At 41.1% G+C, this 14,116-nt stretch overlaps 1 protein-coding gene across 2 annotated transcripts in view; it reads right to left on the bottom strand.

Annotated features, from left to right (window-relative positions):
* Window positions 1-14,116, bottom strand: part of LOC114449335 (SPRY domain-containing SOCS box protein 4-like) — a 54,809-nt gene that overhangs the window by 34,950 nt on the left and 5,743 nt on the right. The window contains exon 1 of one of the 2 annotated variants that reach the window (XM_028426920.1): window positions 11,139-11,337. The exons of the other annotated variant lie outside the window; for it this stretch is intronic. The gene's annotated coding sequence lies outside the window, so the exon portion shown is untranslated. Of the gene's footprint in view, window positions 1-11,138; window positions 11,338-14,116 lie in introns of those variants that run through there. 2 annotated transcript variants of the gene reach the window in all.

The raw sequence follows: 14,116 nt of genomic DNA, 5'->3' as shown, positions 1-14,116 counted from the left end.
ACAAGAGTGGGTAATTGTGTTACTCATAATAAATTTACTTAAACTTAAACCTAAAAAAAGGGTGTTAAAATATGTAAGCATGCACTTTTGATGTCTGGAAATGTGATAATGTTAGAAACACCTACCCACACTTACACAGTGTGTCCATGTGTGTGTGTGCATGTCACATCCAGTCAACTGGCCTCATTCTGACTAGGAGGTAGAAACGAGGAAATGTGCTGATCTGTATAAACACACAGTGGCGGCTACGGATGACCTGAAGCAGACATATGGGTTATGTAGGTCAATGGTAATACACACAGGTAGGGAGGAGGAGGAGGAGGGGGGGGGTGTTTGAAGTGAGGTTAGCAATCTGGCAAAGAATCTGAGACTATATTTTCTTAGAAGCCGTGTTGCTGTGATGCAATGTTCAGGTTTCTGCTGAGGGGTTTATTTAAGTAGCGATTCCATACATGTGTGTTATTTGTACACTCACTGTGTACAAAGAGCTGATGAGCAAGCTCTGATCCTTCAATGTGTGTGGCAAGATGAAGCTGGAGCTCTTCTACCAGTCGGTTTTTGCGAATGCCATCTACTATGCTGTGGTCTGCTGGGGGAGCAGCATCAGTGCAGGAGATGCAGGCAGGATGAACAAACTCAACCGTAAGGCCAACAGCATCATTGGACTGGACATGGAGACGTTTGAGTCAGTGAGGAACAGGAGGTCACTGAACTGCTCTCCATCATGCACAATCAATTCCACTTTCTTTATTTTTGACTTATGTTTTGAGTAATTTTGTTCTATTGTATTCTTTGCTGCTGCAATATAACAAATGTCCCTTATGTTTGATTAAATGTGTTTTAATTGGTGTAATCACTCCTCTTTAGAAACCCTGGTTTCTGCAGAAATGATTCTTCAACAGGTAATTATTGTTTTTCCTGACAGGTCCTTTCAAAGGACTGCGCAAGTCAGGATTTGTAACATGACCAAGAAACAAAAACTAGTGATGCCACTCGAGGTTTAGCTTTGAAGACAGTCAGCATGAATTTTCAAGTAGAAAATCTTCTTGCTTATTTAATTATTTTACTCCTACTAATTTAGACTTAATTTGCATATAAAATACAAGCCCACATGCTCAGCCCCCTAATACTGCTGGATTAGAGGCTTTTCCGGGTTTTAGTTTTGGGAGGCTTTGCTTCAAACCAGTGATCACCGAAATTGATTGTGTTGTCCAGCATCACAGCAGCAGCATACTGTATGAATGTATGAATTCCCTCTGATAATGCACGTTTGATGATAAAGTAACATTACAAATGTTTATTTTCATTTGTTTAATTGACTTAAGTTTGATAACAGGATTAATGCGCATTTCCTTCCACCATTTTCCACAGCTCTGTAAGTAGTAAGGAGTGGTCCTCCACACCAGCCTGGACATGTTTCAGTTACTCTAGTGTCTTAAAAGGGTCTAATAAAGGTTCCAGACACCCCTTTTTCATCCAAAATTAGCAGCCAAAGGTACAGTTTGACATTCAGACTTCAAACTGAGATCTGTGCTACATCCCCCATCTTCTTCACTGGACCCTGCCGTAAATTGCCCCCTGATTTTCTGCCTGAAGGCACATCCACACTTAAAGGACCCCTGGGGTCTGGGGACACATGTGTATGTGTTTGTGTCAGAGCTAATCTGCAGGACAATGAGGGTCCTGTCCTCACCACACACACAGGGAATTAGGGCTAGGGGCCTCACAGCTGAGCATCCCACTGACAATAGGAACTGAAGGTGTGTGCATGTGCATTAGTGTGTGTGTGTGTATATATGTGTGTGTGTCCTGCCAACACACGTGTCAAACACAAAGCAGTCCAACTGTCCGCATAGCCCAAGGGAAAAGGATGGACGGATGGGTGGATGAGAGGAGAAGTAAAAAAAAAAAAAAAAAAGGGAAATGAAGGAAACAGGGGCGCCTCAGGGTGAGGACAGTTGAAGGGAGGGGAGGAGAAAGTGAAAAAAAAAATAGTCGATGGTAGAATTACAGACTACAGATGGCGAAGAGACAGCCCAGTCAGTCAGGATGAGGTGGTATTAAAAGTGGAATGATTAAGGATGTGCTGGTTTATTCTGTGCTCACACAATGAGATGCTGTTTTTGTAGTTCCAAATATACACAAACAAGAAACCAGATTAAAAAGTCTATTCAGGCAGACTATTCTAATCTCATGTTTAGAGAAGCTCATCACAGACTGAACAGGAGTTACAGACACTGGTGTACACATAAAGACTTCCTATGCCTGCCAGTCTGAGATGTAGTCAATCATCACCCATGACCATCCCTACAATCATAAGCACCTTTCAAAGCAGAATGGTTGGCTAATTTATAAAAAAAAATATAGAGCTGTAAATAAAAAAGTACTAAAATAAAATATATACTTATTCATCAAATATAATTGCAGAGATTAAATCCAGCAGCAGAAGCAGTCAAAGAGCTGAACTTGGAACCTAATCTGATAGTACACCGTATCTGAGTTCAGTGTGAACATGCAGAGGTGGCATTAAGACGAGGTGTTTTATGTGTCATAGCAAATAGCAACTTGGTGTTAAACAAACATTATGTTTGGGCTGATGCCATGAATCAGTCAACACAACTCAACAACTTTCAATTTGTTTTTATTTGACTTTCACTCTTTAGTGACAACCTCTAACAAAGTGCATTCTTCACAACATGCCACTTCAGTACACCGTGATGCATTTTTAGTGGGGTCTTCATCTAGTGTGAAAGATGTTTTTTTTCCATTACACCAGACCCTTAAAGCCCTTTAAAACTGCAGTGAGCAGCAAGGTGTCCTCCTGTTAGAGGGTTGTCTTCCCTTTCTCTGCCATTTATTAAGAAGTGAAATATGAGAACACCAACATTGAACTCTCATACTGTGTGAATACAAAAGAAAGGCAGACTGAAACACATGGGCACTCTGCTCCTTTCCCTTACACACATCAATACAGATACTGGCCATCTGAGTACAGAAGGTAGGCATTAATTCAACCCGGCTGCACAATCAATGATGGTAAATGGAGGCAGCAGGAGGGACAGACAGCAATCTGCTGTTTCCATTTCCCCTCTCCTTCTCCCTCCCTCCTTTGAAACACAACCTTTCCATGTCTTGCTTATCTATAGGAAAGCTCACCTAATGAGTCACCATCTCACTTTGTGCAGCAGTTTTTTTCTCTTGTTCAGACCCTTTAGTTACACAGGCTGTGCTGATCATCATGTCCTTCCTTCACATAACTGTCGTAATGTTTGTGGTAAAAGCTCTTGTTCAGGTTTTAGAACCATCTTAAGCCAGCATTTCTACTAACAGTATTTTAAGGTCTAAAGAGTGAACTGCGTCAGCAAGAAAAGGTTCTCCAAAATGCTTCACATGACATTGTCAGCATTTCCTGTTTACACAAAGGCTGTCAAGTGTGCGCACAGCATTTAAAATCTTTCTTTTCAGCTCTATAATTGCTTGTCTCGATGGCCTTTTTCTCACCTTCTTCCCCTATTTATCTTCTCTGCCCTCCTTCCAACCCTTCATCTTTGCTCTATCTCTGCTGAACCATTCATCAATCCTGCACCTCCCTTGCCACTCCTGTTTTTATACTCTCCGTTCTGTGCCCTCCCTCCTTCCGTTTCTTTAACAGCTGCTGGTCTGCATCTGTCACTGCTGACCCCTCATTGCCACGTGCCAAGTCCTCCCCTCAGTGTCCCACAGAGACCCTAAATCATTAACATGCGCACACACACGTAACAAGCACAGATCGCTTTGTGATAGGCGGCTGTCTCCCTCCAACAGAGAGCGAGAAAAGAACACAAACTCAACTGCCGACTGCCGGCTCTCATTATATCACTGTATCCTTTGTCAATTAAATGTCTTATAAAGACCAAATCCTTCAATTAAACAGCATGTGCAGAGAATCTGAACAGAGTCACTCTGTAAGTGTTGGTAACATTACAGCCACAGACACCATACAGCTGGGTTTCTTTTACTGGCCAACATGTGAAGCCAGAAATCAGAAGTCTGGTTTGCATCTACATGTTAATCTTTTAAACGTTTTTTCCCCATCAAGGGGTTGGTGCAGAAAAACTAGTTAGTTTAATTGGAAAATGGCTGTAAAATGGCTATAATAAAAAGTTGAAATTTCACTGTTTACCATCTAAAATTACTGTAATGTTTTTATTCTTAATAAGGCAGAGGAATCTTCCCACATTTTGTGCATTATGGATAATTTGGAAGATGCTATCAGCAGAAATAGCCATCATACCAGGTCAGTCTACTTCTTCTAGAGGACCATTAAGGAAAATGTTGCTGTTCCTGCTTTAATTTAAAAAAAAAAGCAAAACAAAAAACAGATGCAGATGCAGGCTTCGGGAAAAGACAACACATCCATTCACTCTCAATCAGTCACTGTGTCCATCTCACTGATTTGACACGCCCCTATCAAATGACCCTTTACCCAAAGAAAACAAAGACATCTAGCAGCTATCAATTCAAAATAACAAATTACTGGCATTGTTGTCTACGCAAGCAGCTGTTAAATTCTACATTTTACCATTTAATTATTGGTAACAGGCGCATCCATTTGCATCGATTCCTGTTTTCAACAGCATTCAGAATCAGAATCGGAATCAGAAATACTTTATTAACACCAGGGGGAATTGCATTATTAACATTAGTAGCCTTACACACCCCTGTGAAAAGGTACTACAACGGTACTGCAGTATTCAGCCTGTCATCAGGAAAAACCCTCCTCCCATTGTGTTTTTACCCGCTTTCTCCTGTACTGGGTCACAGGAGGGCTGCAGCCTATTCAAGCTGTCAATTGGTGAGAAGCACGGTCACCAGTATATTACACAGCCAACACAGAGACACACAACCATTTAGGCCAAGTCAGAGACCATGAGAGAGCATCTCTTTGGAATGTGGAAGCTGGAGAAAATCCAACCTGGCAAGGGGAGAATGTGCAAACTCTTCCCAGCAGGTTTATACCAGGGACCTTTCTTTGGTAAGGCAAAGGAACTAACCACTGCACCCCCTACTATCCTAATGGAAAAATTTAAGGTAAAATGAGTTTTAGTGTGTATGTATTTTGTGGTCATATGAATGTAAGAGTCATCACCCCAACAACCATGGTGATAAACTGAAGCTTTTTGAAACTTTGCCTTGAAGAGTATTTCTATGTGGTGCTTGGTCCATTTAAACTGTATTCATTTTCTCAAAACAAAACACATCTGAATATCAAAATGAAAGTGTCCTTCACTGGTCAAGTTCAATAGAAAAATCCCATAGGGGACACTAAACCTCCATCTGCTGATGAAAGTTTGGAGCAATGTCATTCTACTCCTCCATCTTTCTTTTGTGAATTTTCTGCAGCCTTTATACTTACATACGTCATCCTACTGCCCACTACTTTTTTTTATCTTAACATGATATATGAATATAAGCATTTCAGAGGGTGTGACACTGGCTTATCTTTCTTTTCACATCAACATCTGACAAATCTGAAGACACTACAGTGGGGATCTTCACAGACAGCACTGACACGTGTCCAGAGCTGCAGACTCACACCAGTCAAGGACACAAACACACCAGTCAGTCAGTCACAGGAAGGTGTGAGCTTCAAGCCCACAGTGAGTTTGTGTACACCAGCTGTACATGGATACAGCTTTTGTGAGATCTGTGCAAAAACATTTGCACAAGAAAACTATCAATTGTTTTGAAATATGACTCCAAAAGAAAAAAAAACAGGCTAGAGTCATGCAGACAGACAATCAGATAAAAAAAGCATACAGACAGAGGTAATCTGCAGAGACACTGATACATTATCTCACCCCCCTTTAGCCACCCATCCCTAAGCAGTGGGAAAAAACATGCTTTAAACGAAAAGAATTTCCTTTATTGTGTAAGTGAACTGACACATTACATGCCCTTATATTATGTAGGAAAGGTATTTCTGTGCCACAGAAGTAATTTATTCAGTTATTATTCTGGGAATCAGTGACACAGATTGTAAAGTGAAATCCCACAGACATTGATGTGTCCTCATCCAACAGGGAAGTGTCGAGGCCAGGGCCAAAGGTGAGGTATCAGGCAAATATGTAGACTGCAGCTGTCAGTAAATCAGACACACAGATCCTAAAGCCTGCACTCAGCATAAATGTACACATACATAAACACAGACAGACTCCAGTTTGTTGCCCAGCACCCAACATGTTCCTTAATGCTTTTTCCTTTGTCGTCCTGTTGTTACTGCAGCAGGTCAAACAATCCGTCCCTCAGAGCAGCATTTAGACTTCTATAAAACCATTAAGTTATGTATTTTCCATTTACCGCATGTCCTGCTGAGCAAAGAGACCCATTTACAAAATGTGATATTAGCCTTGTCACAAGGGCTGATGTGCACTCTGTTCTGTTGTCATACTAAGTGATGTTAACTTTACAGCCACAGAGAGGGCTTCTTTCTGTCTGCTGTGCATGTTTCCACTGGTATCACTCACAGTGAATGTTTCTATGTGTTTGTGTGTAATTCAACTAGACCAATGAGTGAACACAAATGTCACAACAAAACATAATTTGTAGTTAAAATTTAGAGTCAGGATACCTCTTCTCAGAATGAGAAACATGGCATGTTTCTCATTCTGAGAAGCCGAACACCTGAAAACTGCAGGTTCCGTTCGTGAGCGCATTATAATCAAGTGATATGAAAATGTGAGCACTTACACACAAACAAATGACATTAAGGGGGTTTTCACTGGAAGTGTGTGTTGGGTTGAAATGAACAATCGTGTTTAGCATGTCACTAACATGGGGTGTTCAATTACTCAAGGGCCTCTCTGCTAAGGCTCCTGGAGCCACACGAACAGACCTTGTAAGCAGCACAGCGGTTTGAGTGACACTTGTGTGATGACAGACCGGTCAAAGAGGAGTTGAGGAGTTGAGTGATATCCAACGGTGTTCTGGTTTAACACGACAACACAGCCAGCAGTTTTCTCAGCCTGCAGCCAGTCAGCAGCTTATGGCAGCTCCATTTCCTGCAGACAGACTGGGAGGGAGCACCAGCCTGCTATACAATAATCTACTTTATTCTAGGATTAGCAGCTCTCTGCAGGTGTCACTCTCTGCTTGTCTGTCTGTCTGTCCACCTCTGCCTTGACCACGTCAAGACAGACCTGTTTTTTGCTTGTATATATTCACATTCATACCAACAGAGAGATTTAAGAGTTTATATTCTCATTTAACAATTCTGTTTATCACTTTTCACTGTATTGGTATTTTTAAATGGCATGAGAGACACACATAACAGTGGATGTTTAGTACAGACGTGTTGTTAGATGGCTTTAGTGGCAGCTAGTGGTGAGGTGGCAGACTGTGAATACCCACTGTTTGGTGTGTCTGCTCATATTTGTCATTTTCAGTCATGGGTTTTGAAACATACCACAGGAGGTTCTGGATCCTGCCACCTAACTCCCACCCTTTTCAAATACAGGGTGGAGTGTGAGTGGAGCTTGTAATCTGAGACAGCAGCCACTTAGAGCAGTTACATCCTTAATTATGCATAACTTGAAGCCTCAACATAATTTAAACAAGTGAAAAATTCACTCCCTTTACTAAATCTATATTGTAGCAGGCTGTTTGTCACTTTACTGGAATGAATGTTTCTGCATATTTTAAATTTTTTATATATAATTGGAACATGATATCTTTGGTTGTGTGTATAAAGATGAATATAATAGTTGCCTAAGTGGAATGTGAATAGGATAATCAGATGATTATGACTTTAATTGACTCTCCATTCTATCCGACGTGAACAAAAGGGGCAGTGATGGATGAGAGCGTCAGTAAACACTCACACACACAAGTGCCAAGCGATTGGTTTTTGAGCCAGCAAGTCAAATGAAGCCAGACCTCAGTGTAATGATTTGAGAGCAGCTACAGACTGAGAAAAAAAAACTAATACAGATAAATACAGAAAAAGAAAGACAGCCTCCTACGTTCATACTGCTGATCTGCTGAGGGGGAAAGGTCAAACTGATGAATATCTTCTTTTGAAAACAAAAGACCTCGCCTCATTATACATCAACCCTACAGAAAACACCCTTATATGCTAGATGATCTAATGTTGCCATGACAACTACAGAAGTACCAAGAAGGCACACAGACAAGCATACAGATTTCAGTAGGATGTAGGCCTACACAGAGGGTGTCTCCACAGTAAGCGGCAAGGATATGAGGAGCCAAATATAGGAACAGAATAATGAGCTTCTTATCATTGGCTCAATCGTTTCTATATCTGCTCTGCTTTCCTCATCGCTCCATCTCCTTCAACCCTGGCAGGACCAAATATTTCCCTGGGGCCACTCTCCTGTACAAAAGAGATATATTACACCAGAAATGTTTGATTATATGGTGGCTGCAAGGTTTTTCTTGAAGAAGATAAAAATGTCTCTACATTTACTGGAAGAATGGACAATGTCCTCACCCTCAAGCAAAGAACAGTCCAGCATGTCAAAGCATCTCAGTTCAGCTAACAGTTAAAGGGAATTCTTCCTGAACAAAATTATATGTATTATATAAAATTATATGCAAATCTTCATTGATTTCAAAGTAGTTTTAATTAATTAACTAACTTAGCTGTAGTTTTTCTGTCTGTGTGTCATGCACACAAATGAACAAATGCACACACACACTGTAAGGCAGAGACTCCAGTTTCAGTGCCACCTCCTGTTTCTTTGACTTATTCAAGGCAATTGCTCAGATCTGTTACAGATGCAGATAAGGCAGCCTCAAGGCTGAAGCTGTGAAGCAGAAGAAACTCCAACATATTACCACAAATTGTTGGCAGCTGTTTTTAGTATACAAACACCTGTTAAAAGGAGTGGAAAAGACGATGGCAAACAGCTGGATCACTAATGTCTCTTAACCAGCATGTCATTCTGTCCTAGCATCTCTGTACGTGTTTCATCATATCCTGCACCTGCCCACTGTTCTTCCTTTCTGCTACTCATCCACGCACACACTCTTGTGCATCATTGAGTCCTCGTCACCACTACAATTCCAGGAAAGTGGTCGTATTTTTCTTCCCCTCTCTCTTTCTTCCCCCCTCTGTAACACACACACACTTGTTTCACACAGTATAATTTACATAGTAAAGCACAAAGTGCTGACATAATGATTCTGTTCTGAGTGTCCTCTAAGAGCTTCAGTACTCTTATTTTGAAATCAAGTTTGTTATGTGCTCAGAGGCAGTTGAAAATAACTGCATGCAGCAAATACCATGCTGGTGGCCTTTTTGTCTGAGCAAGGAAGTGAATGAAGATGAGATGATGCTAGAAATAATGCTGACAGCAAAATCCCTCACAAAAAGGCAACGCTGGCTGTGGATGAAAGCCACAGTTAATAATATACTCATTTATGTAGAACAATTCTTGTATTATTTTTGCAGAAAAAAAAAACACAAGACAGGGAAGAGGCCTCGACCAATAAGAATGAAGGGTGATGATGATGTGTAGCTGGTCAAATCATCCAAAGCTCTAATAACTCTAATTAAAGGTTTTCCATCTATTTATACTGTTTTTAAACATTACAACAGCTGGCAAAATGCTTCTTTTGGCATGCTTTGTTGTGACGGTAAATCCTGGAAAGATGTGTGTACGTATAGATACTATACCATACTCCACCTGGTCAGACTATAGCTTTACAGGAAGACACTGACTCCTTTGCTCTATGTTCTGTGTCACACTGAGCATGAAGAATGCACGGGACAACAGAGATGTTAGCATGTGTTTGTACAGTGTGAAACAGGCTTAACATTAATACATTCTGAAGTCAACTCTGTGGAGCAATCAATGCCCTTCCGTTCAACCATAATGATATGACTTACTCTCGCCATTCTCTCCACTGAAAAATATATAAAAAAATACTTTATTTGTAGCAGATTCTGTTGGACCACTGCGATTGTAATAGAGTGTTGGGCGCTGTGTGTGAATGACACAAAAATGAGAAGAAAATCACATCAATCTTGGCTGCAGCCTACAGCTGTGCAAGAAAAAGCTTGAAAATCCACAGTAAACTAAATAAGAGACTGCAGATGAATGATGAAGTTGCTCGACCTGCTGCAGCTGCCAGCTTTTAACCACAGATCAGCATATCTTAAAACAGATGATATATCTCTAATAACAAAAAATAATTACTCACAGCATGCCTAATGGGTCGGTGTATGTGCTGGCATGAAAAACAGGTGCGGCAGTTTCATTTAGAAAACACTAACAGTCTTTATCATACACATATTTAAACACCTTCTTTAGGAAAGCCAATCTTTTCTGCTCATATGAATTCCTGAACAGTGGCCGCTCACCATTACTCCACCAAGTGAATGTAGAAAAAACTACAAGTAACCTGCAGGAACAAAGAGAACCTAATCACACAGTGTCCACATGAATCACACAAGGTTTTGACTGGAGCCCTGCACACACTGAGTTAATCAAAGCCCACTGCAGGGCTTGTTTTCCAACGATATTACTATGAAAAGGGGACAATTTCCATTTTCTTTGGCCTGTACTAACAGCTGAAATTGTTGTGCTGTGAAATGGGCTGTGGATATTTGACATGTTTTGCTTGACAGTTTCAATGCGAGCACTACTTTTTGCTCTCTGAGTTCACATATGTCCACCAACGCAGGTTTGAAAATGGAAACTAGGGGCAAAAGCCCTCCTTTACATTCGAGAGCTCCAAATCAAAACATGAATCTCAGCACTTTGAAGGCGCTCTGACAGACTGCAGGCCACACTGGAATGGGTTATTCATGTCAATCCTCAGCTAATATACATATATAAATATAGACGATGTATAAATAAATACATTATTTCCACCCTGCCTTCCACAGGGGAGCAGCACACAGAAACATAACACACAGTTGCTGAAAGAAATCACAACTGCGTCCAGTTTGGCTAATGAACAGTGATTGCTATTAAAGTGATTACAAACCAATCTCTCCCTCTGTAACACACACACACATATTCTGAGTGGGCTCCGCACCCCCTCAGACTGGTGACACACCTCATCAAACTGTGGTCTGTCATAAGTGGCGCTGACACCTGTGTTTGTGTGTCTGCCTGTGTTCATAATCATACCGTGTGTGCGTCACTGTCTGTGCGGCAGCAGCGTTCCTTCACAGCGTGTGGTGGTGGTCTGGTTTCCCCTCAGAGGGCTGTGAAGTGGCCTGATGAAAGCTCACACACATGGTGGCAACGAACCGAGCCCAAACTCCCGTCGTGACCACACAGAGCTCAAATGGGTGGACGACAGAACCTTCACGGTCTGTCACAGATAGTCAACAGTGACATGAGAGTTAGCCAAAACTTTAGTCATGTTGTCAGCTGGTCTTTTCATGCCTGGGTGCTGCAATGAGTAAAGGGATATTCCAGTGACATTTAATTTATTTTCATTTTTCAAACATCTGACCGGGAACATTTTTTAACTTTTCAGTTAAATCAGATTTTGACAGACCCAGCCAAAGCCAGTCATTATTTTTATGTAAACTTTACACCCTGCAGTGAGCTGTCAGTCAGATCATTGTACCTCCACCCCATTTTGCTTCCGTCTCGGCAAACCCAACATCCACTCAAATTCACTTCAATCTCTTTTTAGGAGAAACTGATGATAACGTAGATGAAGAGCAGAAGTAATAGAAATAGAAGAGTCAGAATGGAAGTGTTAGTGGTATGAGTTTTTTAAGGACTTTTTTAAAGGGAAAAGCTTATCGTATTGCAGCTCTGATACAGTTACACTGGAAGTTAAACAAGGAAGAAATGGAAAGCAAAAGCAGGCCCAGACTAAAGTCAAGTCTTTGTTGGCCACAGTGTTGTTGTTACAGTGTTGAGAAATACTGATCTACTGATGCCTCATGAGTCGGGAGGATCTTATATCATTATGTAAACGTAAATGTCGGCCCAGTGTCAGTGTTTATACACTGACACTGGGCCGACATCAGGGCTGTGCCAGTAAATGACTGCACCTCCTCACAGCTCTTGCTGTCTACAGTATTTGTGTTTCAGTTGTACAAGATACAAGTTAAAAACACATGTTAACAGAGCGCCAGTGACTTGTGACCTGTCACATTTGTCATTCATCTGTACATATGTAATCCACTGACCCAGTATCTTAGGTTAGTTGTGATGTCATGGTAACAAGTGCTAGTGCCAACTCTTAATATCGCTTCTGCTACAGTATCTGAAACTCATACACTGTACATATATATGAGTGCAGTGCTTCATCTACATTAGCATGCTATTCTCTTTTCTGGCTTCCAAACATGTACTTGTGTTTAAATTCACCACCCTCACTTCTCACCTTCACAGACATCACCATCTGCAGTGTCACACTCCACTGTACTCCCCCTTTTCTTATCCGCCTCATATGCCATTTAAGTCTCTTATATTTCTCCCACATTTTCCTTACGCCTCTCTTCTCTTTTCTCACCAGTCATTTCCATCCCTCCCTGTCTAAAATGACTCACAATAGAAGCCTCTCTTAAAATGCAAACCTCTTTTCCTCTCACCTCCACATCTCTCTCTCTCGCTTCCTTCTCACCTTCTTTTCACTCTTTACTTCCTCTCTCAGTCCATACTGTCTCACTTTCTCACTCCCTCTGGTTTGTCCTTCGACCACCCTCAGCTCTGATGTCTTTTTCAGTTTTTGCATACTTCTGTCCATGCGTCCCTTCCTTCCTCTCAAGCTTTCTCCAGAATGAACATGACTCCTGTCTCCTCTAAATTCATCACAGTGAATCACGCTTCTGTCCATCACTGCCATGACAATACTGGTTGATATTCACACACAAATCCACACAGTTCCACTGACCGACCTGCCAGGCTTATGTCCATCATTACCTCACTATTAAACACTATAGGCAGCAGAAAGAAGCAGCTGTGCTATCATTATCACCCTGCTGTGTGTGTCTACACATGCACTCATTGTTTAGCATGCTGACATCTTTAATATATAATACAGGCTTTGTTTAAGCCCATATTAACTTTTCCTAAACTGGGAGCTTTTGATCATTTTCTGGCCTTCCTCCCTCATTTTAAGAGTGTGTATGTGTGTGAGAGTGTGAGTATGTGGAAGCCTATCTCCATAATTAGGGCAGACCAGCCACACATGGGTCTCCCCAGACACTTCCCCTCCAAGATCTAAATATTCATGAGACCCTAAACGCTTTCATGAGCTCTGTAATTATGGTCAGAAAATAGATGAAGGGAGACAAAGACAGAAAGAAGGAGAAAGTGGAGAAGGAAATGCCCTCACACTTTTTAAATACCGGCTGTCCATTAGTATTAACATAGACAATATTAACTCTGTTATGCAGTTCAGCCATGCAAGCCTGATACACTGGAGGCATAGGAATTGCTAGGACAAGATATGGATCAGCTGTAGATCATAGTTTTTTCTATTATTTCAGTAACAATTCAATCATTTGCTTATCTTCATCCTTTAGTTCAGTGTGTTTTCACACAATCTGATATCAAGAGCTCACTTCAACCATGAACATTTGAGCACGTAAGCTAATAACAAATTACATTTAGAATGTAAATGTTATTATAGCAGCAAAAGCAGCTGTCACAATCCTGTAATCAGTCAGGGCAGTTCTTGTTTTTGTGATGACTGGAAAAACAGATTTGATTTGGCTCAGAATATTTGCCAAGCAGACCTGGGCAACAACCCAAATGTGTATAGAGTCTGACATTAGGAGTCTTTGGTGTGAATCGTCTCATTTGAATCATGCAGGTATGTTTGATAACTTTTAAAATGAGGCAGTATGTGTCATGGTGGTTGCTGATGCTCAAGATTTCAAAGAAACATAGTCGCATAGCATCCAAAAGCAAAAAGCCTAAAGTGCTATTTAGAAGTGAAGAGAAGAGAATAGAAATACTTTATTCATCCCAAGCTGGGAAATTTCCTGTTCCTAGGGGTCATGGAGGTATCGGAAAATTGGGATAACAATGTTTTCTAGCAGGCATGTCAGATATTGTGTTTGATCACACACATTTTTGTACAACAGCACCAACCTGGCCTGTCACTGCACAAAAATGATGATCATTTGGGGATTGTT

The sequence above is a fragment of the Parambassis ranga genome, chromosome 17, assembly GCF_900634625.1.
Source record: "Parambassis ranga chromosome 17, fParRan2.1, whole genome shotgun sequence".
NCBI classification, from domain to species: Eukaryota; Metazoa; Chordata; class Actinopteri; family Ambassidae; genus Parambassis; species Parambassis ranga.
This window is presented reverse-complemented; position numbering and strand designations above follow the sequence as displayed.